Source organism: Hoplias malabaricus, chromosome 3 (genome assembly GCF_029633855.1).
Source record: "Hoplias malabaricus isolate fHopMal1 chromosome 3, fHopMal1.hap1, whole genome shotgun sequence".
Classification (NCBI taxonomy): Eukaryota; Metazoa; Chordata; class Actinopteri; order Characiformes; family Erythrinidae; genus Hoplias; species Hoplias malabaricus.
In genome coordinates, this window is record NC_089802.1 from 18091657 (window position 1) to 18112810 (window position 21154).

Genomic DNA, 21154 nt, shown 5'->3' on the forward strand with positions numbered 1-21154 from the left:
AGAGCTTGCGTGTACGATGTTGGTGTAGTATCAATGAACGGCAGATGTCCTTGTGGTGGGCTTTTGTTAGACTGATTTCCACATCCTCTGTGTTCACTGGGCGTCTGTTTTATTAATTTTTGTAAAAGATCAGTTGCTTAGTAAATGATCTCAAAAGTTATATTGTTCTCACCAATGCAGTGCGGCACGAGGTTGACCCCAAATATGTCCGCCGATAGAAGAAGAAAAGCAGACACTTTAGCGTCCAAGTGGATAAACTATGCCGTTGCCATTGCAGTGCGAAAGCCACACGAAGCCGGTAGCGTGGCCGAGCGGTCTAAGGCGCTGGATTAAGGCTCCAGTCTCTTCGGAGGCGTGGGTTCAAATCCCACCTCTGCCAAAGAAGGTTTTGAAGAAACCACCATCCAAGCTGTTGAGCAGCTTATACTCAACTTGGCGCCCTCTGTTGCTCTTTTCAACAGCAGCAACTTGGAAGAGTCGGCTTGACGTTTCTTCAATTCTTTCAAGTTCTCCAATATTCAAAGGGCGTAGGATGGCCCAAGCTGGCCGAACCAACGGAGAACACATCAAAAGAATGCCCAACACGCAGGCGGCCGTATAAAGCAAACCATAAAGCCGCGTCGGCCAGTCCGAAGTCTTAGGAATCTAGCGCTTCTTTGTCTGCATCTGCCAATAGATGACTTGACTGAGATTCTCTAGCTCGCGTGTTACGCCCCCTTCTGTTTTGGCTAGGAATAAGAGGGCCGGGGCTTCTCGGAGGTAGTGTGGCCGAGTGGTCGAAGGCGCTGGATTTAGGCTCCAGTCTCTGTGGAGGCGTGGGTTCGAATCCCACCACTGCCAGCGAAGCTTTTGTGAAGATGTTGGCTCGGTCCATCCTTGGAAAAGCGCCATGTTGAAAATGTCTGTGGCAAGAGCTTGCGTGTACGATGTTGGTGTAGTATCAATGAACGGCAGATGTCCTTGTGGTGGGCTTTTGTTAGACTGATTTCCACATCCTCTGTGTTCACTGGGCGTCTGTTTTATTAATTTTTGTAAAAGATCAGTTGCTTAGTAAATGATCTCAAAAGTTATATTGTTCTCACCAATGCAGTGCGGCACGAGGTTGACCCCAAATATGTCCGCCGATAGAAGAAGAAAAGCAGACACTTTAGCGTCCAAGTGGATAAACTATGCCGTTGCCATTGCAGTGCGAAAGCCACACGAAGCCGGTAGCGTGGCCGAGCGGTCTAAGGCGCTGGATTAAGGCTCCAGTCTCTTCGGAGGCGTGGGTTCAAATCCCACCTCTGCCAAAGAAGGTTTTGAAGAAACCACCATCCAAGCTGTTGAGCAGCTTATACTCAACTTGGCGCCCTCTGTTGCTCTTTTCAACAGCAGCAACTTGGAAGAGTCGGCTTGACGTTTCTTCAATTCTTTCAAGTTCTCCAATATTCAAAGGGCGTAGGATGGCCCAAGCTGGCCGAACCAACGGAGAACACATCAAAAGAATGCCCAACACGCAGGCGGCCGTATAAAGCAAACCATAAAGCCGCGTCGGCCAGTCCGAAGTCTTAGGAATCTAGCGCTTCTTTGTCTGCATCTGCCAATAGATGACTTGACTGAGATTCTCTAGCTCGCGTGTTACGCCCCCTTCTGTTTTGGCTAGGAATAAGAGGGCCGGGGCTTCTCGGAGGTAGTGTGGCCGAGTGGTCGAAGGCGCTGGATTTAGGCTCCAGTCTCTGTGGAGGCGTGGGTTCGAATCCCACCACTGCCAGCGAAGCTTTTGTGAAGATGTTGGCTCGGTCCATCCTTGGAAAAGCGCCATGTTGAAAATGTCTGTGGCAAGAGCTTGCGTGTACGATGTTGGTGTAGTATCAATGAACGGCAGATGTCCTTGTGGTGGGCTTTTGTTAGACTGATTTCCACATCCTCTGTGTTCACTGGGCGTCTGTTTTATTAATTTTTGTAAAAGATCAGTTGCTTAGTAAATGATCTCAAAAGTTATATTGTTCTCACCAATGCAGTGCGGCACGAGGTTGACCCCAAATATGTCCGCCGATAGAAGAAGAAAAGCAGACACTTTAGCGTCCAAGTGGATAAACTATGCCGTTGCCATTGCAGTGCGAAAGCCGCACGAAGCCGGTAGCGTGGCCGAGCGGTCTAAGGCGCTGGATTAAGGCTCCAGTCTCTTCGGAGGCGTGGGTTCAAATCCCACCGCTGCCAAAGAAGGTTTTGAAGAAACCACCATCCAAGCTGTTGAGCAGCTTATACTCAAATTGGCGCCCTCTGTTGCTCTTTTCAACAGCAGCAACTTGGAAGAGTCGGCTTGACGTTTCTTCAATTCCTTCAAGTTCTCCAATATTCAAAGGGCGTAGGATGGCCCAAGCTGGCCGAACCAACGGAGAACACATCAAAAGAATGCCCAACACGCAGGCGGCTGTATAAAGCAAACCATAAAGCCGCGTCGGCCAGTCCGAAGTCTTAGGAATCTAGCGCTTCTTAGTCTGCATCTGCCAATAGATGACTTGACTGAGATTCTCTAGCTCGCGTGTTACGCCCCCTTCTGTTTTGGCTAGGAATAAGAGGGCCGGGGCTTCTCGGCGGTAGTGTGGCCGAGTGGTCGAAGGCGCTGGATTTAGGCTCCAGTCTCTGTGGAGGCGTGGGTTCGAATCCCACCACTGCCAGCGAAGCTTTTGTGAAGATGTTGGCTCGGTCCATCCTTGGAAAAGCGCCATGTTGAAAATGTCTGTGGCAAGAGCTTGCGTGTACGATGTTGGTGTAGTATCAATGAACGGCAGATGTCCTTGTGGTGGGCTTTTGTTAGACTGATTTCCACATCCTCTGTGTTCACTGGGCGTCTGTTTTATTAATTTTTGTAAAAGATCAGTTGCTTAGTAAATGATCTCAAAAGTTATATTGTTCTCACCAATGCAGTGCGGCACGAGGTTGACCCCAAATATGTCCGCCGATAGAAGAAGAAAAGCAGACACTTTAGCGTCCAAGTGGATAAACTATGCCGTTGCCATTGCAGTGCGAAAGCCGTACGAAGCCGGTAGCGTGGCCGAGTGGTCTAAGGCGCTGGATTAAGGCTCCAGTCTCTTCGGAGGCGTGGGTTCAAATCCCACCGCTGCCAAAGAAGGTTTTGAAGAAACCACCATCCAAGCTGTTGAGCAGCTTATACTCAAATTGGCGCCCTCTGTTGCTCTTTTCAACAGCAGCAACTTGGAAGAGTCGGCTTGACGTTTCTTCAATTCCTTCAAGTTCTCCAATATTCAAAGGGCGTAGGATGGCCTAAGCTGGCCGAACCAACGGAGAACACATCAAAAGAATGCCCAACACGCAGGCGGCCGTATAAAGCAAACCATAAAGCCGCGTCGGCCAGTCCGAAGTCTTAGGAATCTAGCGCTTCTTTGTCTGCATCTGCCAATAGATGACTTGACTGAGATTCTCTAGCTCGCGTGTTACGCCCCCTTCTGTTTTGGCTAGGAATAAGAGGGCCGGGGCTTCTCGGAGGTAGTGTGGCCGAGTGGTCGAAGGCGCTGGATTTAGGCTCCAGTCTCTGTGGAGGCGTGGGTTCGAATCCCACCACTGCCAGCGAAGCTTTTGTGAAGATGTTGGCTCGGTCCATCCTTGGAAAAGCGCCATGTTGAAAATGTCTGTGGCAAGAGCTTGCGTGTACGATGTTGGTGTAGTATCAATGAACGGCAGATGTCCTTGTGGTGGGCTTTTGTTAGACTGATTTCCACATCCTCTGTGTTCACTGGGCGTCTGTTTTATTAATTTTTGTAAAAGATCAGTTGCTTAGTAAATGATCTCAAAAGTTATATTGTTCTCACCAATGCAGTGCGGCACGAGGTTGACCCCAAATATGTCCGCCGATAGAAGAAGAAAAGCAGACACTTTAGCGTCCAAGTGGATAAACTATGCCGTTGCCATTGCAGTGCGAAAGCCACACGAAGCCGGTAGCGTGGCCGAGCGGTCTAAGGCGCTGGATTAAGGCTCCAGTCTCTTCGGAGGCGTGGGTTCAAATCCCACCGCTGCCAAAGAAGGTTTTGAAGAAACCACCATCCAAGCTGTTGAGCAGCTTATACTCAACTTGGCGCCCTCTGTTGCTCTTTTCAACAGCAGCAACTTGGAAGAGTCGGCTTGACGTTTCTTCAATTCCTTCAAGTTCTCCAATATTCAAAGGGCGTAGGATGGCCCAAGCTGGCCGAACCAACGGAGAACACATCAAAAGAATGCCCAACACGCAGGCGGCCGTATAAAGCAAACCATAAAGCCGCTTCGGCCAGTCCGAAGTCTTAGGAATCTAGCGCTTCTTTGTCTGCATCTGCCAATAGATGACTTGACTGAGATTCTCTAGCTCGCGTGTTACGCCCCCTTCTGTTTTGGCTAGGAATAAGAGGGCCGGGGCTTCTCGGAGGTAGTGTGGCCGAGTGGTCGAAGGCGCTGGATTTAGGCTCCAGTCTCTGTGGAGGCGTGGGTTCGAATCCCACCACTGCCAGCGAAGCTTTTGTGAAGATGTTGGCTCGGTCCATCCTTGGAAAAGCGCCATGTTGAAAATGTCTGTGGCAAGAGCTTGCGTGTACGATGTTGGTGTAGTATCAATGAACGGCAGATGTCCTTGTGGTGGGCTTTTGTTAGACTGATTTCCACATCCTCTGTGTTCACTGGGCGTCTGTTTTATTAATTTTTGTAAAAGATCAGTTGCTTAGTAAATGATCTCAAAAGTTATATTGTTCTCACCAATGCAGTGCGGCACGAGGTTGACCCCAAATATGTCCGCCGATAGAAGAAGAAAAGCAGACACTTTAGCGTCCAAGTGGATAAACTATGCCGTTGCCATTGCAGTGCGAAAGCCGCACGAAGCCGGTTGCGTGGCCGAGCGGTCTAAGGCGCTGGATTAAGGCTCCAGTCTCTTCGGAGGCGTGGGTTCAAATCCCACCGCTGCCAAAGAAGGTTTTGAAGAAACCACCATCCAAGCTGTTGAGCAGCTTATACTCAAATTGGCGCCCTCTGTTGCTCTTTTCAACAGCAGCAACTTGGAAGAGTCGGCTTGACGTTTCTTCAATTCTATCAAGTTCTCCAATATTCAAAGGGCGTAGGATGGCCCAAGCTGGCCGAACCAACGGAGAACACATCAAAAGAATGCCCAACACGCAGGCGGCCGTATAAAGCAAACCATAAAGCCGCGTCGGCCAGTCCGAAGTCTTAGGAATCTAGCGCTTCTTTGTCTGCATCTGCCAATAGATGACTTGACTGAGATTCTCTAGCTCGCGTGTTACGCCCCCTTCTGTTTTGGCTAGGAATAAGAGGGCCGGGGCTTCTCGGAGGTAGTGTGGCCGAGTGGTCGAAGGCGCTGGATTTAGGCTCCAGTCTCTGTGGAGGCGTGGGTTCGAATCCCACCACTGCCAGCGAAGCTTTTGTGAAGATGTTGGCTCGGTCCATCCTTGGAAAAGCGCCATGTTGAAAATGTCTGTGGCAAGAGCTTGCGTGTACGATGTTGGTGTAGTATCAATGAACGGCAGATGTCCTTGTGGTGGGCTTTTGTTAGACTGATTTCCACATCCTCTGTGTTCACTGGGCGTCTGTTTTATTAATTTTTGTAAAAGATCAGTTGCTTAGTAAATGATCTCAAAAGTTATATTGTTCTCACCAATGCAGTGCGGCACGAGGTTGACCCCAAATATGTCCGCCGATAGAAGAAGAAAAGCAGACACTTTAGCGTCCAAGTGGATAAACTATGCCGTTGCCATTGCAGTGCGAAAGCCGCACGAAGCCGGTAGCGTGGCCGAGCGGTCTAAGGCGCTGGATTAAGGCTCCAGTCTCTTCGGAGGCGTGGGTTCAAATCCCACCGCTGCCAAAGAAGGTTTTGAAGAAACCACCATCCAAGCTGTTGAGCAGCTTATACTCAAATTGGCGCCCTCTGTTGCTCTTTTCAACAGCAGCAACTTGGAAGAGTCGGCTTGACGTTTCTTCAATTCCTTCAAGTTCTCCAATATTCAAAGGGCGTAGGATGGCCCAAGCTGGCCGAACCAACGGAGAACACATCAAAAGAATGCCCAACACGCAGGCGGCCGTATAAAGCAAACCATAAAGCCGCGTCGGCCAGTCCGAAGTCTTAGGAATCTAGCGCTTCTTAGTCTGCATCTGCCAATAGATGACTTGACTGAGATTCTCTAGCTCGCGTGTTACGCCCCCTTCTGTTTTGGCTAGGAATAAGAGGGCCGGGGCTTCTCGGCGGTAGTGTGGCCGAGTGGTCGAAGGCGCTGGATTTAGGCTCCAGTCTCTGTGGAGGCGTGGGTTCGAATCCCACCACTGCCAGCGAAGCTTTTGTGAAGATGTTGGCTCGGTCCATCCTTGGAAAAGCGCCATGTTGAAAATGTCTGTGGCAAGACCTTGCGTGTACGATGTTGGTGTAGTATCAATGAACGGCAGATGTCCTTGTGGTGGGCTTTTGTTAGACTGATTTCCACATCCTCTGTGTTCACTGGGCGTCTGTTTTATTAATTTTTGTAAAAGATCAGTTGCTTAGTAAATGATCTCAAAAGTTATATTGTTCTCACCAATGCAGTGCGGCACGAGGTTGACCCCAAATATGTCCGCCGATAGAAGAAGAAAAGCAGACACTTTAGCGTCCAAGTGGATAAACTATGCCATTGCCATTGCAGTGCGAAAGCCGTACGAAGCCGGTAGCGTGGCCGAGCGGTCTAAGGCGCTGGATTAAGGCTCCAGTCTCTTCGGAGGCGTGGGTTCAAATCCCACCGCTGCCAAAGAAGGTTTTGAAGAAACCACCATCCAAGCTGTTGAGCAGCTTATACTCAAATTGGCGCCCTCTGTTGCTCTTTTCAATAGCAGCAACTTGGAAGAGTCGGCTTGACGTTTCTTCAATTCCTTCAAGTTCTCCAATATTCAAAGGGCGTAGGATGGCCCAAGCTGGCCGAACCAACGGAGAACACATCAAAAGAATGCCCAACACGCAGGCGGCCGTATAAAGCAAACCATAAAGCCGCGTCGGCCAGTCCGAAGTCTTAGGAATCTAGCGCTTCTTTGTCTGCATCTGCCAATAGATGACTTGACTGAGATTCTCTAGCTCGCGTGTTACGCCCCCTTCTGTTTTGGCTAGGAATAAGAGGGCCGGGGCTTCTCGGAGGTAGTGTGGCCGAGTGGTCGAAGGCGCTGGATTTAGGCTCCAGTCTCTGTGGAGGCGTGGGTTCGAATCCCACCACTGCCAGCGAAGCTTTTGTGAAGATGTTGGCTCGGTCCATCCTTGGAAAAGCGCCATGTTGAAAATGTCTGTGGCAAGAGCTTGCGTGTACGATGTTGGTGTAGTATCAATGAACGGCAGATGTCCTTGTGGTGGGCTTTTGTTAGACTGATTTCCACATCCTCTGTGTTCACTGGGCGTCTGTTTTATTAATTTTTGTAAAAGATCAGTTGCTTAGTAAATGATCTCAAAAGTTATATTGTTCTCACCAATGCAGTGCGGCACGAGGTTGACCCCAAATATGTCCGCCGATAGAAGAAGAAAAGCAGACACTTTAGCGTCCAAGTGGATAAACTATGCCGTTGCCATTGCAGTGCGAAAGCCACACGAAGCCGGTAGCGTGGCCGAGCGGTCTAAGGCGCTGGATTAAGGCTCCAGTCTCTTCGGAGGCGTGGGTTCAAATCCCACCTCTGCCAAAGAAGGTTTTGAAGAAACCACCATCCAAGCTGTTGAGCAGCTTATACTCAACTTGGCGCCCTCTGTTGCTCTTTTCAACAGCAGCAACTTGGAAGAGTCGGCTTGACGTTTCTTCAATTCTTTCAAGTTCTCCAATATTCAAAGGGCGTAGGATGGCCCAAGCTGGCCGAACCAACGGAGAACACATCAAAAGAATGCCCAACACGCAGGCGGCCGTATAAAGCAAACCATAAAGCCGCGTCGGCCAGTCCGAAGTCTTAGGAATCTAGCGCTTCTTTGTCTGCATCTGCCAATAGATGACTTGACTGAGATTCTCTAGCTCGCGTGTTACGCCCCCTTCTGTTTTGGCTAGGAATAAGAGGGCCGGGGCTTCTCGGAGGTAGTGTGGCCGAGTGGTCGAAGGCGCTGGATTTAGGCTCCAGTCTCTGTGGAGGCGTGGGTTCGAATCCCACCACTGCCAGCGAAGCTTTTGTGAAGATGTTGGCTCGGTCCATCCTTGGAAAAGCGCCATGTTGAAAATGTCTGTGGCAAGAGCTTGCGTGTACGATGTTGGTGTAGTATCAATGAACGGCAGATGTCCTTGTGGTGGGCTTTTGTTAGACTGATTTCCACATCCTCTGTGTTCACTGGGCGTCTGTTTTATTAATTTTTGTAAAAGATCAGTTGCTTAGTAAATGATCTCAAAAGTTATATTGTTCTCACCAATGCAGTGCGGCACGAGGTTGACCCCAAATATGTCCGCCGATAGAAGAAGAAAAGCAGACACTTTAGCGTCCAAGTGGATAAACTATGCCGTTGCCATTGCAGTGCGAAAGCCGCACGAAGCCGGTAGCGTGGCCGAGCGGTCTAAGGCGCTGGATTAAGGCTCCAGTCTCTTCGGAGGCGTGGGTTCAAATCCCACCGCTGCCAAAGAAGGTTTTGAAGAAACCACCATCCAAGCTGTTGAGCAGCTTATACTCAACTTGGCGCCCTCTGTTGCTCTTTTCAACAGCAGCAACTTGGAAGAGTCGGCTTGACGTTTCTTCAATTCCTTCAAGTTCTCCAATATTCAAAGGGCGTAGGATGGCCCAAGCTGGCCGAACCAACGGAGAACACATCAAAAGAATGCCCAACACGCAGGCGGCTGTATAAAGCAAACCATAAAGCCGCGTCGGCCAGTCCGAAGTCTTAGGAATCTAGCGCTTCTTAGTCTGCATCTGCCAATAGATGACTTGACTGAGATTCTCTAGCTCGCGTGTTACGCCCCCTTCTGTTTTGGCTAGGAATAAGAGGGCCGGGGCTTCTCGGCGGTAGTGTGGCCGAGTGGTCGAAGGCGCTGGATTTAGGCTCCAGTCTCTGTGGAGGCGTGGGTTCGAATCCCACCACTGCCAGCGAAGCTTTTGTGAAGATGTTGGCTCGGTCCATCCTTGGAAAAGCGCCATGTTGAAAATGTCTGTGGCAAGAGCTTGCGTGTACGATGTTGGTGTAGTATCAATGAACGGCAGATGTCCTTGTGGTGGGCTTTTGTTAGACTGATTTCCACATCCTCTGTGTTCACTGGGCGTCTGTTTTATTAATTTTTGTAAAAGATCAGTTGCTTAGTAAATGATCTCAAAAGTTATATTGTTCTCACCAATGCAGTGCGGCACGAGGTTGACCCCAAATATGTCCGCCGATAGAAGAAGAAAAGCAGACACTTTAGCGTCCAAGTGGATAAACTATGCCGTTGCCATTGCAGTGCGAAAGCCGCACGAAGCCGGTAGCGTGGCCGAGCGGTCTAAGGCGCTGGATTAAGGCTCCAGTCTCTTCGGAGGCGTGGGTTCAAATCCCACCGCTGCCAAAGAAGGTTTTGAAGAAACCACCATCCAAGCTGTTGAGCAGCTTATACTCAACTTGGCGCCCTCTGTTGCTCTTTTCAACAGCAGCAACTTGGAAGAGTCGGCTTGACGTTTCTTCAATTCCTTCAAGTTCTCCAATATTCAAAGGGCGTAGGATGGCCCAAGCTGGCCGAACCAACGGAGAACACATCAAAAGAATGCCCAACACGCAGGCGGCCGTATAAAGCAAACCATAAAGCCGCGTCGGCCAGTCCGAAGTCTTAGGAATCTAGCGCTTCTTAGTCTGCATCTGCCAATAGATGACTTGACTGAGATTCTCTAGCTCGCGTGTTACGCCCCCTTCTGTTTTGGCTAGGAATAAGAGGGCCGGGGCTTCTCGGCGGTAGTGTGGCCGAGTGGTCGAAGGCGCTGGATTTAGGCTCCAGTCTCTGTGGAGGCGTGGGTTCGAATCCCACCACTGCCAGCGAAGCTTTTGTGAAGATGTTGGCTCGGTCCATCCTTGGAAAAGCGCCATGTTGAAAATGTCTGTGGCAAGAGCTTGCGTGTACCATGTTGGTGTAGTATCAATGAACGGCAGATGTCCTTGTGGTGGGCTTTTGTTAGACTGATTTCCACATCCTCTGTGTTCACTGGGCGTCTGTTTTATTAATTTTTGTAAAAGATCAGTTGCTTAGTAAATGATCTCAAAAGTTATATTGTTCTCACCAATGCAGTGCGGCACGAGGTTGACCCCAAATATGTCCGCCGATAGAAGAAGAAAAGCAGACACTTTAGCGTCCAAGTGGATAAACTATGCCGTTGCCATTGCAGTGCAAAAGCCGTACGAAGCCGGTAGCGTGGCCGAGCGGTCTAAGGCGCTGGATTAAGGCTCCAGTCTCTTCGGAGGCGTGGGTTCAAATCCCACCGCTGCCAAAGAAGGTTTTGAAGAAACCACCATCCAAGCTGTTGAGCAGCTTATACTCAAATTGGCGCCCTCTGTTGCTCTTTTCAACAGCAGCAACTTGGAAGAGTCGGCTTGACGTTTCTTCAATTCCTTCAAGTTCTCCAATATTCAAAGGGCGTAGGATGGCCTAAGCTGGCCGAACCAACGGAGAACACATCAAAAGAATGCCCAACACGCAGGCGGCCGTATAAAGCAAACCATAAAGCCGCGTCGGCCAGTCCGAAGTCTTAGGAATCTAGCGCTTCTTTGTCTGCATCTGCCAATAGATGACTTGACTGAGATTCTCTAGCTCGCGTGTTACGCCCCCTTCTGTTTTGGCTAGGAATAAGAGGGCCGGGGCTTCTCGGAGGTAGTGTGGCCGAGTGGTCGAAGGCGCTGGATTTAGGCTCCAGTCTCTGTGGAGGCGTGGGTTCGAATCCCACCACTGCCAGCGAAGCTTTTGTGAAGATGTTGGCTCGGTCCATCCTTGGAAAAGCGCCATGTTGAAAATGTCTGTGGCAAGAGCTTGCGTGTACGATGTTGGTGTAGTATCAATGAACGGCAGATGTCCTTGTGGTGGGCTTTTGTTAGACTGATTTCCACATCCTCTGTGTTCACTGGGCGTCTGTTTTATTAATTTTTGTAAAAGATCAGTTGCTTAGTAAATGATCTCAAAAGTTATATTGTTCTCACCAATGCAGTGCGGCACGAGGTTGACCCCAAATATGTCCGCCGATAGAAGAAGAAAAGCAGACACTTTAGCGTCCAAGTGGATAAACTATGCCGTTACCATTGCAGTGCGAAAGCCGCACGAAGCCGGTAGCGTGGCCGAGCGGTCTAAGGCGCTGGATTAAGGCTCCAGTCTCTTCGGAGGCGTGGGTTCAAATCCCACCGCTGCCAAAGAAGGTTTTGAAGAAACCACCATCCAAGCTGTTGAGCAGCTTATACTCAACTTGGCGCCCTCTGTTGCTCTTTTCAACAGCAGCAACTTGGAAGAGTCGGCTTGACGTTTCTTCAATTCCTTCAAGTTCTCCAATATTCAAAGGGCGTAGGATGGCCCAAGCTGGCCGAACCAACGGAGAACACATCAAAAGAATGCCCAACACGCAGGCGGCCGTATAAAGCAAACCATAAAGCCGCGTCGGCCAGTCCGAAGTCTTAGGAATCTAGCGCTTCTTAGTCTGCATCTGCCAATAGATGACTTGACTGAGATTCTCTAGCTCGCGTGTTACGCCCCCTTCTGTTTTGGCTAGGAATAAGAGGGCCGGGGCTTCTCGGCGGTAGTGTGGCCGAGTGGTCGAAGGCGCTGGATTTAGGCTCCAGTCTCTGTGGAGGCGTGGGTTCGAATCCCACCACTGCCAGCGAAGCTTTTGTGAAGATGTTGGCTCGGTCCATCCTTGGAAAAGCGCCATGTTGAAAATGTCTGTGGCAAGACCTTGCGTGTACGATGTTGGTGTAGTATCAATGAACGGCAGATGTCCTTGTGGTGGGCTTTTGTTAGACTGATTTCCACATCCTCTGTGTTCACTGGGCGTCTGTTTTATTAATTTTTGTAAAAGATCAGTTGCTTAGTAAATGATCTCAAAAGTTATATTGTTCTCACCAATGCAGTGCGGCACGAGGTTGACCCCAAATATGTCCGCCGATAGAAGAAGAAAAGCAGACGCTTTAGCGTCCAAGTGGATAAACTATGCCGTTGCCATTGCAGTGCGAAAGCCACACGAAGCCGGTAGCGTGGCCGAGCGGTCTAAGGCGCTGGATTAAGGCTCCAGTCTCTTCGGAGGCGTGGGTTCAAATCCCACCGCTGCCACAGAAGGTTTTGAAGAAACCACCATCCAAGCTGTTGAGCAGCTTATACTCAACTTGGCACCCTCTGTTGCTCTTTTCAACAGCAGCAACTTGGAAGAGTCGGCTTGACGTTTCTTCAATTCCTTCAAGTTCTCCAATATTCAAAGGGCGTAGGATGGCCCAAGCTGGCCGAACCAACGGAGAACACATCAAAAGAATGCCCAACACGCAGGCGGCCGTATAAAGCAAACCATAAAGCCGCGTCGGCCAGTCCGAAGTCTTAGGAATCTAGCGCTTCTTTGTCTGCATCTGCCAATAGATGACTTGACTGAGATTCTCTAGCTCGCGTGTTACGCCCCCTTCTGTTTTGGCTAGGAATAAGAGGGCCGGGGCTTCTCGGAGGTAGTGTGGCCGAGTGGTCGAAGGCGCTGGATTTAGGCTCCAGTCTCTGTGGAGGCGTGGGTTCGAATCCCACCACTGCCAGCGAAGCTTTTGTGAAGATGTTGGCTCGGTCCATCCTTGGAAAAGCGCCATGTTGAAAATGTCTGTGGCAAGAGCTTGCGTGTACGATGTTGGTGTAGTATCAATGAACGGCAGATGTCCTTGTGGTGGGCTTTTGTTAGACTGATTTCCACATCCTCTGTGTTCACTGGGCGTCTGTTTTATTAATTTTTGTAAAAGATCAGTTGCTTAGTAAATGATCTCAAAAGTTATATTGTTCTCACCAATGCAGTGCGGCACGAGGTTGACCCCAAATATGTCCGCCGATAGAAGAAGAAAAGCAGACACTTTAGCGTCCAAGTGGATAAACTATGCCGTTGCCATTGCAGTGCGAAAGCCGCACGAAGCCGGTAGCGTGGCCGAGCGGTCTAAGGCGCTGGATTAAGGCTCCAGTCTCTTCGGAGGCGTGGGTTCAAATCCCACCGCTGCCAAAGAAGGTTTTGAAGAAACCACCATCCAAGCTGTTGAGCAGCTTATACTCAAATTGGCGCCCTCTGTTGCTCTTTTCAACAGCAGCAACTTGGAAGAGTCGGCTTGACGTTTCTTCAATTCCTTCAAGTTCTCCAATATTCAAAGGGCGTAGGATGGCCCAAGCTGGCCGAACCAACGGAGAACACATCATAAGAATGCCCAACACGCAGGCGGCCGTATAAAGCAAACCATAAAGCCGCGTCGGCCAGTCCGAAGTCTTAGGAATCTAGCGCTTCTTAGTCTGCATCTGCCAATAGATGACTTGACTGAGATTCTCTAGCTCGCGTGTTACGCCCCCTTCTGTTTTGGCTAGGAATAAGAGGGCCGGGGCTTCTCGGAGGTAGTGTGGCCGAGTGGTCGAAGGCGCTGGATTTAGGCTCCAGTCTCTGTGGAGGCGTGGGTTCGAATCCCACCACTGCCAGCGAAGCTTTTGTGAAGATGTTGGCTCGGTCCATCCTTGGAAAAGCGCCATGTTGAAAATGTCTGTGGCAAGAGCTTGCGTGTACGATGTTGGTGTAGTATCAATGAACGGCAGATGTCCTTGTGGTGGGCTTTTGTTAGACTGATTTCCACATCCTCTGTGTTCACTGGGCGTCTGTTTTATTAATTTTTGTAAAAGATCAGTTGCTTAGTAAATGATCTCAAAAGTTATATTGTTCTCACCAATGCAGTGCGGCACGAGGTTGACCCCAAATATGTCCGCCGATAGAAGAAGAAAAGCAGACACTTTAGCGTCCAAGTGGATAAACTATGCCGTTGCCATTGCAGTGCGAAAGCCGCACGAAGCCGGTAGCGTGGCCGAGCGGTCTAAGGCGCTGGATTAAGGCTCCAGTCTCTTCGGAGGCGTGGGTTCAAATCCCACCGCTGCCAAAGAAGGTTTTGAAGAAACCACCATCCAAGCTGTTGAGCAGCTTATACTCAACTTGGCGCCCTCTGTTGCTCTTTTCAACAGCAGCAACTTGGAAGAGTCGGCTTGACGTTTCTTCAATTCCTTCAAGTTCTCCAATATTCAAAGGGCGTAGGATGGCCCAAGCTGGCCGAACCAACGGAGAACACATCAAAAGAATGCCCAACACGCAGGCGGCCGTATAAAGCAAACCATAAAGCCGCGTCGGCCAGTCCGAAGTCTTAGGAATCTAGCGCTTCTTAGTCTGCATCTGCCAATAGATGACTTGACTGAGATTCTCTAGCTCGCGTGTTACGCCCCCTTCTGTTTTGGCTAGGAATAAGAGGGCCGGGGCTTCTCGGCGGTAGTGTGGCCGAGTGGTCGAAGGCGCTGGATTTAGGCTCCAGTCTCTGTGGAGGCGTGGGTTCGAATCCCACCACTGCCAGCGAAGCTTTTGTGAAGATGTTGGCTCGGTCCATCCTTGGAAAAGCGCCATGTTGAAAATGTCTGTGGCAAGAGCTTGCGTGTACGATGTTGGTGTAGTATCAATGAACGGCAGATGTCCTTGTGGTGGGCTTTTGTTAGACTGATTTCCACATCCTCTGTGTTCACTGGGCGTCTGTTTTATTAATTTTTGTAAAAGATCAGTTGCTTAGTAAATGATCTCAAAAGTTATATTGTTCTCACCAATGCAGTGCGGCACGAGGTTGACCCCAAATATGTCCGCCGATAGAAGAAGAAAAGCAGACACTTTAGCGTCCAAGTGGATAAACTATGCCGTTGCCATTGCAGTGCGAAAGCCGTACGAAGCCGGTAGCGTGGCCGAGCGGTCTAAGGCGCTGGATTAAGGCTCCAGTCTCTTCGGAGGCGTGGGTTCAAATCCCACCGCTGCCAAAGAAGGTTTTGAAGAAACCACCATCCAAGCTGTTGAGCAGCTTATACTCAAATTGGCGCCCTCTGTTGCTCTTTTCAACAGCAGCAACTTGGAAGAGTCGGCTTGACGTTTCTTCAATTCCTTCAAGTTCTCCAATATTCAAAGGGCGTAGGATGGCCTAAGCTGGCCGAACCAACGGAGAACACATCAAAAGAATGCCCAACACGCAGGCGGCCGTATAAAGCAAACCATAAAGCCGCGTCGGCCAGTCCGAAGTCTTAGGAATCTAGCGCTTCTTTGTCTGCATCTGCCAATAGATGACTTGACTGAGATTCTCTAGCTCGCGTGTTACGCCCCCTTCTGTTTTGGCTAGGAATAAGAGGGCCGGGGCTTCTCGGAGGTAGTGTGGCCGAGTGGTCGAAGGCGCTGGATTTAGGCTCCAGTCTCTGTGGAGGCGTGGGTTCGAATCCCACCACTGCCAGCGAAGCTTTTGTGAAGATGTTGGCTCGGTCCATCCTTGGAAAAGCGCCATGTTGAAAATGTCTGTGGCAAGAGCTTGCGTGTACGATGTTGGTGTAGTATCAATGAACGGCAGATGTCCTTGTGGTGGGCTTTTGTTAGACTGATTTCCACATCCTCTGTGTTCACTGGGCGTCTGTTTTATTAATTTTTGTAAAAGATCAGTTGCTTAGTAAATGATCTCAAAAGTTATATTGTTCTCACCAATGCAGTGCGGCACGAGGTTGACCCCAAATATGTCCGCCGATAGAAGAAGAAAAGCAGACACTTTAGCGTCCAAGTGGATAAACTATGCCGTTGCCATTGCAGTGCGAAAGCCACACGAAGCCGGTAGCGTGGCCGAGCGGTCTAAGGCGCTGGATTAAGGCTCCAGTCTCTTCGGAGGCGTGGGTTCAAATCCCACCGCTGCCACAGAAGGTTTTGAAGAAACCACCATCCAAGCTGTTGAGCAGCTTATACTCAACTTGGCGCCCTCTGTTGCTCTTTTCAACAGCAGCAACTTGGAAGAGTCGGCTTGACGTTTCTTCAATTCCTTCAAGTTCTCCAATATTCAAAGGGCGTAGGATGGCCCAAGCTGGCCGAACCAACGGAGAACACATCAAAAGAATGCCCAACACGCAGGCGGCCGTATAAAGCAAACCATAAAGCCGCTTCGGCCAGTCCGAAGTCTTAGGAATCTAGCGCTTCTTTGTCTGCATCTGCCAATAGATGACTTGACTGAGATTCTCTAGCTCGCGTGTTACGCCCCCTTCTGTTTTGGCTAGGAATAAGAGGGCCGGGGCTTCTCGGAGGTAGTGTGGCCGAGTGGTCGAAGGCGCTGGATTTAGGCTCCAGTCTCTGTGGAGGCGTGGGTTCGAATCCCACCACTGCCAGCGAAGCTTTTGTGAAGATGTTGGCTCGGTCCATCCTTGGAAAAGCGCCATGTTGAAAATGTCTGTGGCAAGAGCTTGCGTGTACGATGTTGGTGTAGTATCAATGAACGGCAGATGTCCTTGTGGTGGGCTTTTGTTAGACTGATTTCCACATCCTCTGTGTTCACTGGGCGTCTGTTTTATTAATTTTTGTAAAAGATCAGTTGCTTAGTAAATGATCTCAAAAGTTATATTGTTCTCACCAATGCAGTGCGGCACGAGGTTGACCCCAAATATGTCCGCCGATAGAAGAAGAAAAGCAGACACTTTAGCGTCCAAGTGGATAAACTATGCCGTTGCCATTGCAGTGCGAAAGCCGCACGAAGCCGGTAGCGTGGCCGAGCGGTCTAAGGCGCTGGATTAAGGCTCCAGTCTCTTCGGAGGCGTGGGTTCAAATCCCACCGCTGCCAAAGAAGGTTTTGAAGAAACCACCATCCAAGCTGTTGAGCAGCTTATACTCAAATTGGCGCCCTCTGTTGCTCTTTTCAACAGCAGCAACTTGGAAGAGTCGGCTTGACGTTTCTTCAATTCCTTCAAGTTCTCCAATATTCAAAGGGCGTAGGATGGCCCAAGCTGGCCGAACCAACGGAGAACACATCAAAAGAAAGCCCAACACGCAGGCGGCCGTATAAAGCAAACCATAAAGCCGCGTCGGCCAGTCCGAAGTCTTAGGAATCTAGCGCTTCTTAGTCTGCATCTGCCAATAGATGACTTGACTGAGATTCTCTAGCTCGCGTGTTACGCCCCCTTCTGTTTTGGCTAGGAATAAGAGGGCCGGGGCTTCTCGGCGGTAGTGTGGCCGAGTGGTCGAAGGCGCTGGATTTAGGCTCCAGTCTCTGTGGAGGCGTGGGTTCGAATCCCACCACTGCCAGCGAAGCTTTTGTGAAGATGTTGGCTCGGTCCATCCTTGGAAAAGCGCCATGTTGAAAATGTCTGTGGCAAGAGCTTGCGTGTACGATGTTGGTGTAGTATCAATGAACGGCAGATGTCCTTGTGGTGGGCTTTTGTTAGACTGATTTCCACATCCTCTGTGTTCACTGGGCGTCTGTTTTATTAATTTTTGTAAAAGATCAGTTGCTTAGTAAATGATCTCAAAAGTTATATTGTTCTCACCAATGCAGTGCGGCACGAGGTTGACCCCAAATATGTCCGCCGATAGAAGAAGAAAAGCAGACACTTTAGCGTCCAAGTGGATAAACTATGCCGTTGCCATTGCAGTGCGAAAGCCACACGAAGCCGGTAGCGTGGCCGAGCGCTCTAAGGCGCTGGATTAAGGCTCCAGTCTCTTCGGAGGCGTGGATTCAAATCCCACCGCTGCCAAAGAAGGTTTTGAAGAAACCACCATCCAAGCTGTTAAGCAGCTTATACTCAACTTGGCGCCCTCTGTTGCTCTTTTCAACAGCAGCAACTTGGAAGAGTCGGCTTGACGTTTCTTCAATTCCTTCAAGTTCTCCAATATTCAAAGGGCGTAGGATGGCCCAAGCTGGCCGAACCAACGGAGAACACATCAAAAGAATGCCCAACACGCAGGCGGCCGTATAAAGCAAACCATAAAGCCGCGTCGGCCAGTCCGAAGTCTTAGGAATCTAGCGCTTCTTTGTCTGCATCTGCCAATAGATGACTTGACTGAGATTCTCTAGCTCGCGTGTTACGCCCCCTTCTGTTTTGGCTAGGAATAAGAGGGCCGGGGCTTCTCGGAGGTAGTGTGGCCGAGTGGTCGAAGGCGCTGGATTTAGGCTCCAGTCTCTGTGGAGGCGTGGGTTCGAATCCCACCACTGCCAGCGAAGCTTTTGTGAAGATGTTGGCTCGGTCCATCCTTGGAAAAGCGCCATGTTGAAAATGTCTGTGGCAAGAGCTTGCGTGTACGATGTTGGTGTAGTATCAATGAACGGCAGATGTCCTTGTGGTGGGCTTTTGTTAGACTGATTTCCAGATCCTCTGTGTTCACTGGGCGTCTGTTTTATTAATTTTTGTAAAAGATCAGTTGCTTAGTAAATGATCTCAAAAGTTATATTGTTCTCACCAATGCAGTGCGGCACGAGGTTGACCCCAAATATGTCCGCCGATAGAAGAAGAAAAGCAGACACTTTAGCGTCCAAGTGGATAAACTATGCCGTTACCATTGCAGTGCGAAAGCCGCACGAAGCCGGTAGCGTGGCCGAGCGGTCTAAGGCGCTGGATTAAGGCTCCAGTCTCTTCGGAGGCGTGGGTTCAAATCCCACCGCTGCCAAAGAAGGTTTTGAAGAAACCACCATCCAAGCTGTTGAGCAGCTTATACTCAACTTGGCGCCCTCTGTTGCTCTTTTCAACAGCAGCAACTTGGAAGAGTCGGCTTGACGTTTCTTCAATTCCTTCAAGTTCTCCAATATTCAAAGGGCGTAGGATGGCCCAAGCTGGCCGAACCAACGGAGAACACATCAAAAGAATGCCCAACACGCAGGCGGCCGTATAAAGCAAACCATAAAGCCGCGTCGGCCAGTCCGAAGTCTTAGGAATCTAGCGCTTCTTAGTCTGCATCTGCCAATAGATGACTTGACTGAGATTCTCTAGCTCGCGTGTTACGCCCCCTTCTGTTTTGGCTAGGAATAAGAGGGCCGGGGCTTCTCGGCGGTAGTGTGGCCGAGTGGTCGAAGGCGCTGGATTTAGGCTCCAGTCTCTGTGGAGGCGTGGGTTCGAATCCCACCACTGCCAGCGAAGCTTTTGTGAAGATGTTGGCTCGGTCCATCCTTGGAAAAGCGCCATGTTGAAAATGTCTGTGGCAAGACCTTGCGTGTATGATGTTGGTGTAGTATCAATGAACGGCAGATGTCCTTGTGGTGGGCTTTTGTTAGACTGATTTCCACATCCTCTGTGTTCACTGGGCGTCTGTTTTATTAATTTTTGTAAAAGATCAGTTGCTTAGTAAATGATCTCAAAAGTTATATTGTTCTCACCAATGCAGTGCGGCACGAGGTTGACCCCAAATATGTCCGCCGATAGAAGAAGAAAAGCAGACACTTTAGCGTCCAAGTGGATAAACTATGCCGTTGCCATTGCAGTGCGAAAGCCACACGAAGCCGGTAGCGTGGCCGAGCGGTCTAAGGCGCTGGATTAAGGCTCCAGTCTCTTCGGAGGCGTGGGTTCAAATCCCACCGCTGCCAAAGAAGGTTTTGAAGAAACCACCATCCAAGCTGTTGAGCAGCTTATACTCAACTTGGCACCCTCTGTTGCTCTTTTCAACAGCAGCAACTTGGAAGAGTCGGCTTGACGTTTCTTCAATTCCTTCAAGTTCTCCAATATTCAAAGGGCGTAGGATGGCCCAAGCTGGCCGAACCAACGGAGAACACATCAAAAGAATGCCCAACACGCAGGCGGCCGTATAAAGCAAACCATAAAGCCGCGTCGGCCAGTCCGAAGTCTTAGGAATCTAGCGCTTCTTTGTCTGCATCTGCCAATAGATGACTTGACTGAGATTCTCTAGCTCGCGTGTTACGCCCCCTTCTGTTTTGGCTAGGAATAAGAGGGCCGGGGCTTCTCGGAGGTAGTGTGGCCGAGTGGTCGAAGGCGCTGGATTTAGGCTCCAGTCTCTGTGGAGGCGTGGGTTCGAATCCCACCACTGCCAGCGAAGCTTTTGTGAAGATGTTGGCTCGGTCCATCCTTGGAAAAGCGCCATGTTGAAAATGTCTGTGGCAAGAGCTTGCGTGTACGATGTTGGTGTAGTATCAATGAACGGCAGATGTCCTTGTGGTGGGCTTTTGTTAGACTGATTTCCACATCCTCTGTGTTCACTGGGCGTCTGTTTTATTAATTTTTGTAAAAGATCAGTTGCTTAGTAAATGATCTCAAAAGTTATATTGTTCTCACCAATGCAGTGCGGCACGAGGTTGACCCCAAATATGTCCGCCGATAGAAGAAGAAAAGCAGACACTTTAGCGTCCAAGTGGATAAACTATGCCGTTGCCATTGCAGTGCGAAAGCCGCACGAAGCCGGTAGCGTGGCCGAGCGGTCTAAGGCGCTGGATTAAGGCTCCAGTCTCTTCGGAGGCGTGGGTTCAAATCCCACCGCTGCCAAAGAAGGTTTTGAAGAAACCACCATCCAAGCTGTTGAGCAGCTTATACTCAAATTGGCGCCCTCTGTTGCTCTTTTCAACAGCAGCAACTTGGAAGAGTCGGCTTGACGTTTCTTCAATTCCTTCAAGTTCTCCAATATTCAAAGGGCGTAGGATGGCCCAAGCTGGCCGAACCAACGGAGAACACATCAAAAGAATGCCCAACACGCAGGCGGCCGTATAAAGCAAACCATAAAGCCGCGTCGGCCAGTCCGAAGTCTTAGGAATCTAGCGCTTCTTAGTCTGCATCTGCCAATAGATGACTTGACTGAGATTCTCTAGCTCGCGTGTTACGCCCCCTTCTGTTTTGGCTAGGAATAAGAGGGCCGGGGCTTCTAGGAGGTACTGTGGCCGAGTGGTCGAAGGCGCTGGATTTAGGCTCCAGTCTCTGTGGAGGCGTGGGTTCGAATCCCACCACTGCCAGCGAAGCTTTTGTGAAGATGTTGGCTCGGTCCATCCTTGGAAAAGCGCCATGTTGAAAATGTCTGTGGCAAGACCTTGCGTGTACGATGTTGGTGTAGTATCAATGAACGGCAGATGTCCTTGTGGTGGGCTTTTGTTAGACTGATTTCCACATCCTCTGTGTTCACTGGGCGTCTGTTTTATTAATTTTTGTAAAAGATCAGTTGCTTAGTAAATGATCTCAAAAGTTATATTGTTCTCACCAATGCAGTGCGGCACGAGGTTGACCCCAAATATGTCCGCCGATAGAAGAAG

General features: G+C 49.9%; 40 non-coding genes across 40 annotated transcripts; all 40 read left to right on the forward strand.

The window, feature by feature from the left end:
- The first annotated feature begins 758 nt into the window (after positions 1–758).
- trnal-uag (transfer RNA leucine (anticodon UAG)) lies at positions 759–840 on the forward strand. The gene has a single exon. It is a non-coding gene; the product is annotated as a tRNA-Leu (tRNA).
- An 828-nt stretch (positions 841–1668) lies between these two features.
- On the forward strand, positions 1669–1750 carry trnal-uag (transfer RNA leucine (anticodon UAG)). Its single transcript has one exon. It is a non-coding gene; the product is annotated as a tRNA-Leu (tRNA).
- A 367-nt stretch (positions 1751–2117) lies between these two features.
- On the forward strand, positions 2118–2199 carry trnal-aag (transfer RNA leucine (anticodon AAG)). Its single transcript has one exon. It is a non-coding gene; the product is annotated as a tRNA-Leu (tRNA).
- Positions 2200–2578: 379 nt separating this feature from the next.
- On the forward strand, positions 2579–2660 carry trnal-uag (transfer RNA leucine (anticodon UAG)). The gene has a single exon. It is a non-coding gene; the product is annotated as a tRNA-Leu (tRNA).
- Positions 2661–3027: 367 nt separating this feature from the next.
- On the forward strand, positions 3028–3109 carry trnal-aag (transfer RNA leucine (anticodon AAG)). Its single transcript has one exon. It is a non-coding gene; the product is annotated as a tRNA-Leu (tRNA).
- Positions 3110–3488: 379 nt separating this feature from the next.
- On the forward strand, positions 3489–3570 carry trnal-uag (transfer RNA leucine (anticodon UAG)). The gene has a single exon. It is a non-coding gene; the product is annotated as a tRNA-Leu (tRNA).
- Positions 3571–3937: 367 nt separating this feature from the next.
- Positions 3938–4019, forward strand: trnal-aag (transfer RNA leucine (anticodon AAG)). The gene has a single exon. It is a non-coding gene; the product is annotated as a tRNA-Leu (tRNA).
- Positions 4020–4398: 379 nt separating this feature from the next.
- Positions 4399–4480, forward strand: trnal-uag (transfer RNA leucine (anticodon UAG)). Its single transcript has one exon. It is a non-coding gene; the product is annotated as a tRNA-Leu (tRNA).
- An 828-nt stretch (positions 4481–5308) lies between these two features.
- On the forward strand, positions 5309–5390 carry trnal-uag (transfer RNA leucine (anticodon UAG)). Its single transcript has one exon. It is a non-coding gene; the product is annotated as a tRNA-Leu (tRNA).
- Positions 5391–5757: 367 nt separating this feature from the next.
- trnal-aag (transfer RNA leucine (anticodon AAG)) lies at positions 5758–5839 on the forward strand. The gene has a single exon. It is a non-coding gene; the product is annotated as a tRNA-Leu (tRNA).
- A 379-nt stretch (positions 5840–6218) lies between these two features.
- On the forward strand, positions 6219–6300 carry trnal-uag (transfer RNA leucine (anticodon UAG)). The gene has a single exon. It is a non-coding gene; the product is annotated as a tRNA-Leu (tRNA).
- Positions 6301–6667: 367 nt separating this feature from the next.
- On the forward strand, positions 6668–6749 carry trnal-aag (transfer RNA leucine (anticodon AAG)). The gene has a single exon. It is a non-coding gene; the product is annotated as a tRNA-Leu (tRNA).
- Positions 6750–7128: 379 nt separating this feature from the next.
- On the forward strand, positions 7129–7210 carry trnal-uag (transfer RNA leucine (anticodon UAG)). The gene has a single exon. It is a non-coding gene; the product is annotated as a tRNA-Leu (tRNA).
- An 828-nt stretch (positions 7211–8038) lies between these two features.
- On the forward strand, positions 8039–8120 carry trnal-uag (transfer RNA leucine (anticodon UAG)). Its single transcript has one exon. It is a non-coding gene; the product is annotated as a tRNA-Leu (tRNA).
- Positions 8121–8487: 367 nt separating this feature from the next.
- Positions 8488–8569, forward strand: trnal-aag (transfer RNA leucine (anticodon AAG)). The gene has a single exon. It is a non-coding gene; the product is annotated as a tRNA-Leu (tRNA).
- A 379-nt stretch (positions 8570–8948) lies between these two features.
- trnal-uag (transfer RNA leucine (anticodon UAG)) lies at positions 8949–9030 on the forward strand. The gene has a single exon. It is a non-coding gene; the product is annotated as a tRNA-Leu (tRNA).
- Positions 9031–9397: 367 nt separating this feature from the next.
- Positions 9398–9479, forward strand: trnal-aag (transfer RNA leucine (anticodon AAG)). The gene has a single exon. It is a non-coding gene; the product is annotated as a tRNA-Leu (tRNA).
- A 379-nt stretch (positions 9480–9858) lies between these two features.
- Positions 9859–9940, forward strand: trnal-uag (transfer RNA leucine (anticodon UAG)). Its single transcript has one exon. It is a non-coding gene; the product is annotated as a tRNA-Leu (tRNA).
- A 367-nt stretch (positions 9941–10307) lies between these two features.
- On the forward strand, positions 10308–10389 carry trnal-aag (transfer RNA leucine (anticodon AAG)). Its single transcript has one exon. It is a non-coding gene; the product is annotated as a tRNA-Leu (tRNA).
- A 379-nt stretch (positions 10390–10768) lies between these two features.
- On the forward strand, positions 10769–10850 carry trnal-uag (transfer RNA leucine (anticodon UAG)). The gene has a single exon. It is a non-coding gene; the product is annotated as a tRNA-Leu (tRNA).
- Positions 10851–11217: 367 nt separating this feature from the next.
- On the forward strand, positions 11218–11299 carry trnal-aag (transfer RNA leucine (anticodon AAG)). Its single transcript has one exon. It is a non-coding gene; the product is annotated as a tRNA-Leu (tRNA).
- A 379-nt stretch (positions 11300–11678) lies between these two features.
- trnal-uag (transfer RNA leucine (anticodon UAG)) lies at positions 11679–11760 on the forward strand. Its single transcript has one exon. It is a non-coding gene; the product is annotated as a tRNA-Leu (tRNA).
- Positions 11761–12127: 367 nt separating this feature from the next.
- On the forward strand, positions 12128–12209 carry trnal-aag (transfer RNA leucine (anticodon AAG)). Its single transcript has one exon. It is a non-coding gene; the product is annotated as a tRNA-Leu (tRNA).
- A 379-nt stretch (positions 12210–12588) lies between these two features.
- trnal-uag (transfer RNA leucine (anticodon UAG)) lies at positions 12589–12670 on the forward strand. Its single transcript has one exon. It is a non-coding gene; the product is annotated as a tRNA-Leu (tRNA).
- A 367-nt stretch (positions 12671–13037) lies between these two features.
- On the forward strand, positions 13038–13119 carry trnal-aag (transfer RNA leucine (anticodon AAG)). The gene has a single exon. It is a non-coding gene; the product is annotated as a tRNA-Leu (tRNA).
- Positions 13120–13498: 379 nt separating this feature from the next.
- trnal-uag (transfer RNA leucine (anticodon UAG)) lies at positions 13499–13580 on the forward strand. The gene has a single exon. It is a non-coding gene; the product is annotated as a tRNA-Leu (tRNA).
- Positions 13581–13947: 367 nt separating this feature from the next.
- trnal-aag (transfer RNA leucine (anticodon AAG)) lies at positions 13948–14029 on the forward strand. Its single transcript has one exon. It is a non-coding gene; the product is annotated as a tRNA-Leu (tRNA).
- Positions 14030–14408: 379 nt separating this feature from the next.
- Positions 14409–14490, forward strand: trnal-uag (transfer RNA leucine (anticodon UAG)). The gene has a single exon. It is a non-coding gene; the product is annotated as a tRNA-Leu (tRNA).
- Positions 14491–14857: 367 nt separating this feature from the next.
- On the forward strand, positions 14858–14939 carry trnal-aag (transfer RNA leucine (anticodon AAG)). The gene has a single exon. It is a non-coding gene; the product is annotated as a tRNA-Leu (tRNA).
- A 379-nt stretch (positions 14940–15318) lies between these two features.
- Positions 15319–15400, forward strand: trnal-uag (transfer RNA leucine (anticodon UAG)). Its single transcript has one exon. It is a non-coding gene; the product is annotated as a tRNA-Leu (tRNA).
- A 367-nt stretch (positions 15401–15767) lies between these two features.
- trnal-aag (transfer RNA leucine (anticodon AAG)) lies at positions 15768–15849 on the forward strand. Its single transcript has one exon. It is a non-coding gene; the product is annotated as a tRNA-Leu (tRNA).
- Positions 15850–16228: 379 nt separating this feature from the next.
- trnal-uag (transfer RNA leucine (anticodon UAG)) lies at positions 16229–16310 on the forward strand. The gene has a single exon. It is a non-coding gene; the product is annotated as a tRNA-Leu (tRNA).
- Positions 16311–16677: 367 nt separating this feature from the next.
- trnal-aag (transfer RNA leucine (anticodon AAG)) lies at positions 16678–16759 on the forward strand. Its single transcript has one exon. It is a non-coding gene; the product is annotated as a tRNA-Leu (tRNA).
- Positions 16760–17138: 379 nt separating this feature from the next.
- On the forward strand, positions 17139–17220 carry trnal-uag (transfer RNA leucine (anticodon UAG)). Its single transcript has one exon. It is a non-coding gene; the product is annotated as a tRNA-Leu (tRNA).
- Positions 17221–18048: 828 nt separating this feature from the next.
- trnal-uag (transfer RNA leucine (anticodon UAG)) lies at positions 18049–18130 on the forward strand. Its single transcript has one exon. It is a non-coding gene; the product is annotated as a tRNA-Leu (tRNA).
- A 367-nt stretch (positions 18131–18497) lies between these two features.
- trnal-aag (transfer RNA leucine (anticodon AAG)) lies at positions 18498–18579 on the forward strand. The gene has a single exon. It is a non-coding gene; the product is annotated as a tRNA-Leu (tRNA).
- A 379-nt stretch (positions 18580–18958) lies between these two features.
- On the forward strand, positions 18959–19040 carry trnal-uag (transfer RNA leucine (anticodon UAG)). The gene has a single exon. It is a non-coding gene; the product is annotated as a tRNA-Leu (tRNA).
- A 367-nt stretch (positions 19041–19407) lies between these two features.
- Positions 19408–19489, forward strand: trnal-aag (transfer RNA leucine (anticodon AAG)). Its single transcript has one exon. It is a non-coding gene; the product is annotated as a tRNA-Leu (tRNA).
- Positions 19490–19868: 379 nt separating this feature from the next.
- Positions 19869–19950, forward strand: trnal-uag (transfer RNA leucine (anticodon UAG)). The gene has a single exon. It is a non-coding gene; the product is annotated as a tRNA-Leu (tRNA).
- Positions 19951–20317: 367 nt separating this feature from the next.
- trnal-aag (transfer RNA leucine (anticodon AAG)) lies at positions 20318–20399 on the forward strand. Its single transcript has one exon. It is a non-coding gene; the product is annotated as a tRNA-Leu (tRNA).
- The last annotated feature ends 755 nt before the right edge of the window (positions 20400–21154 follow it).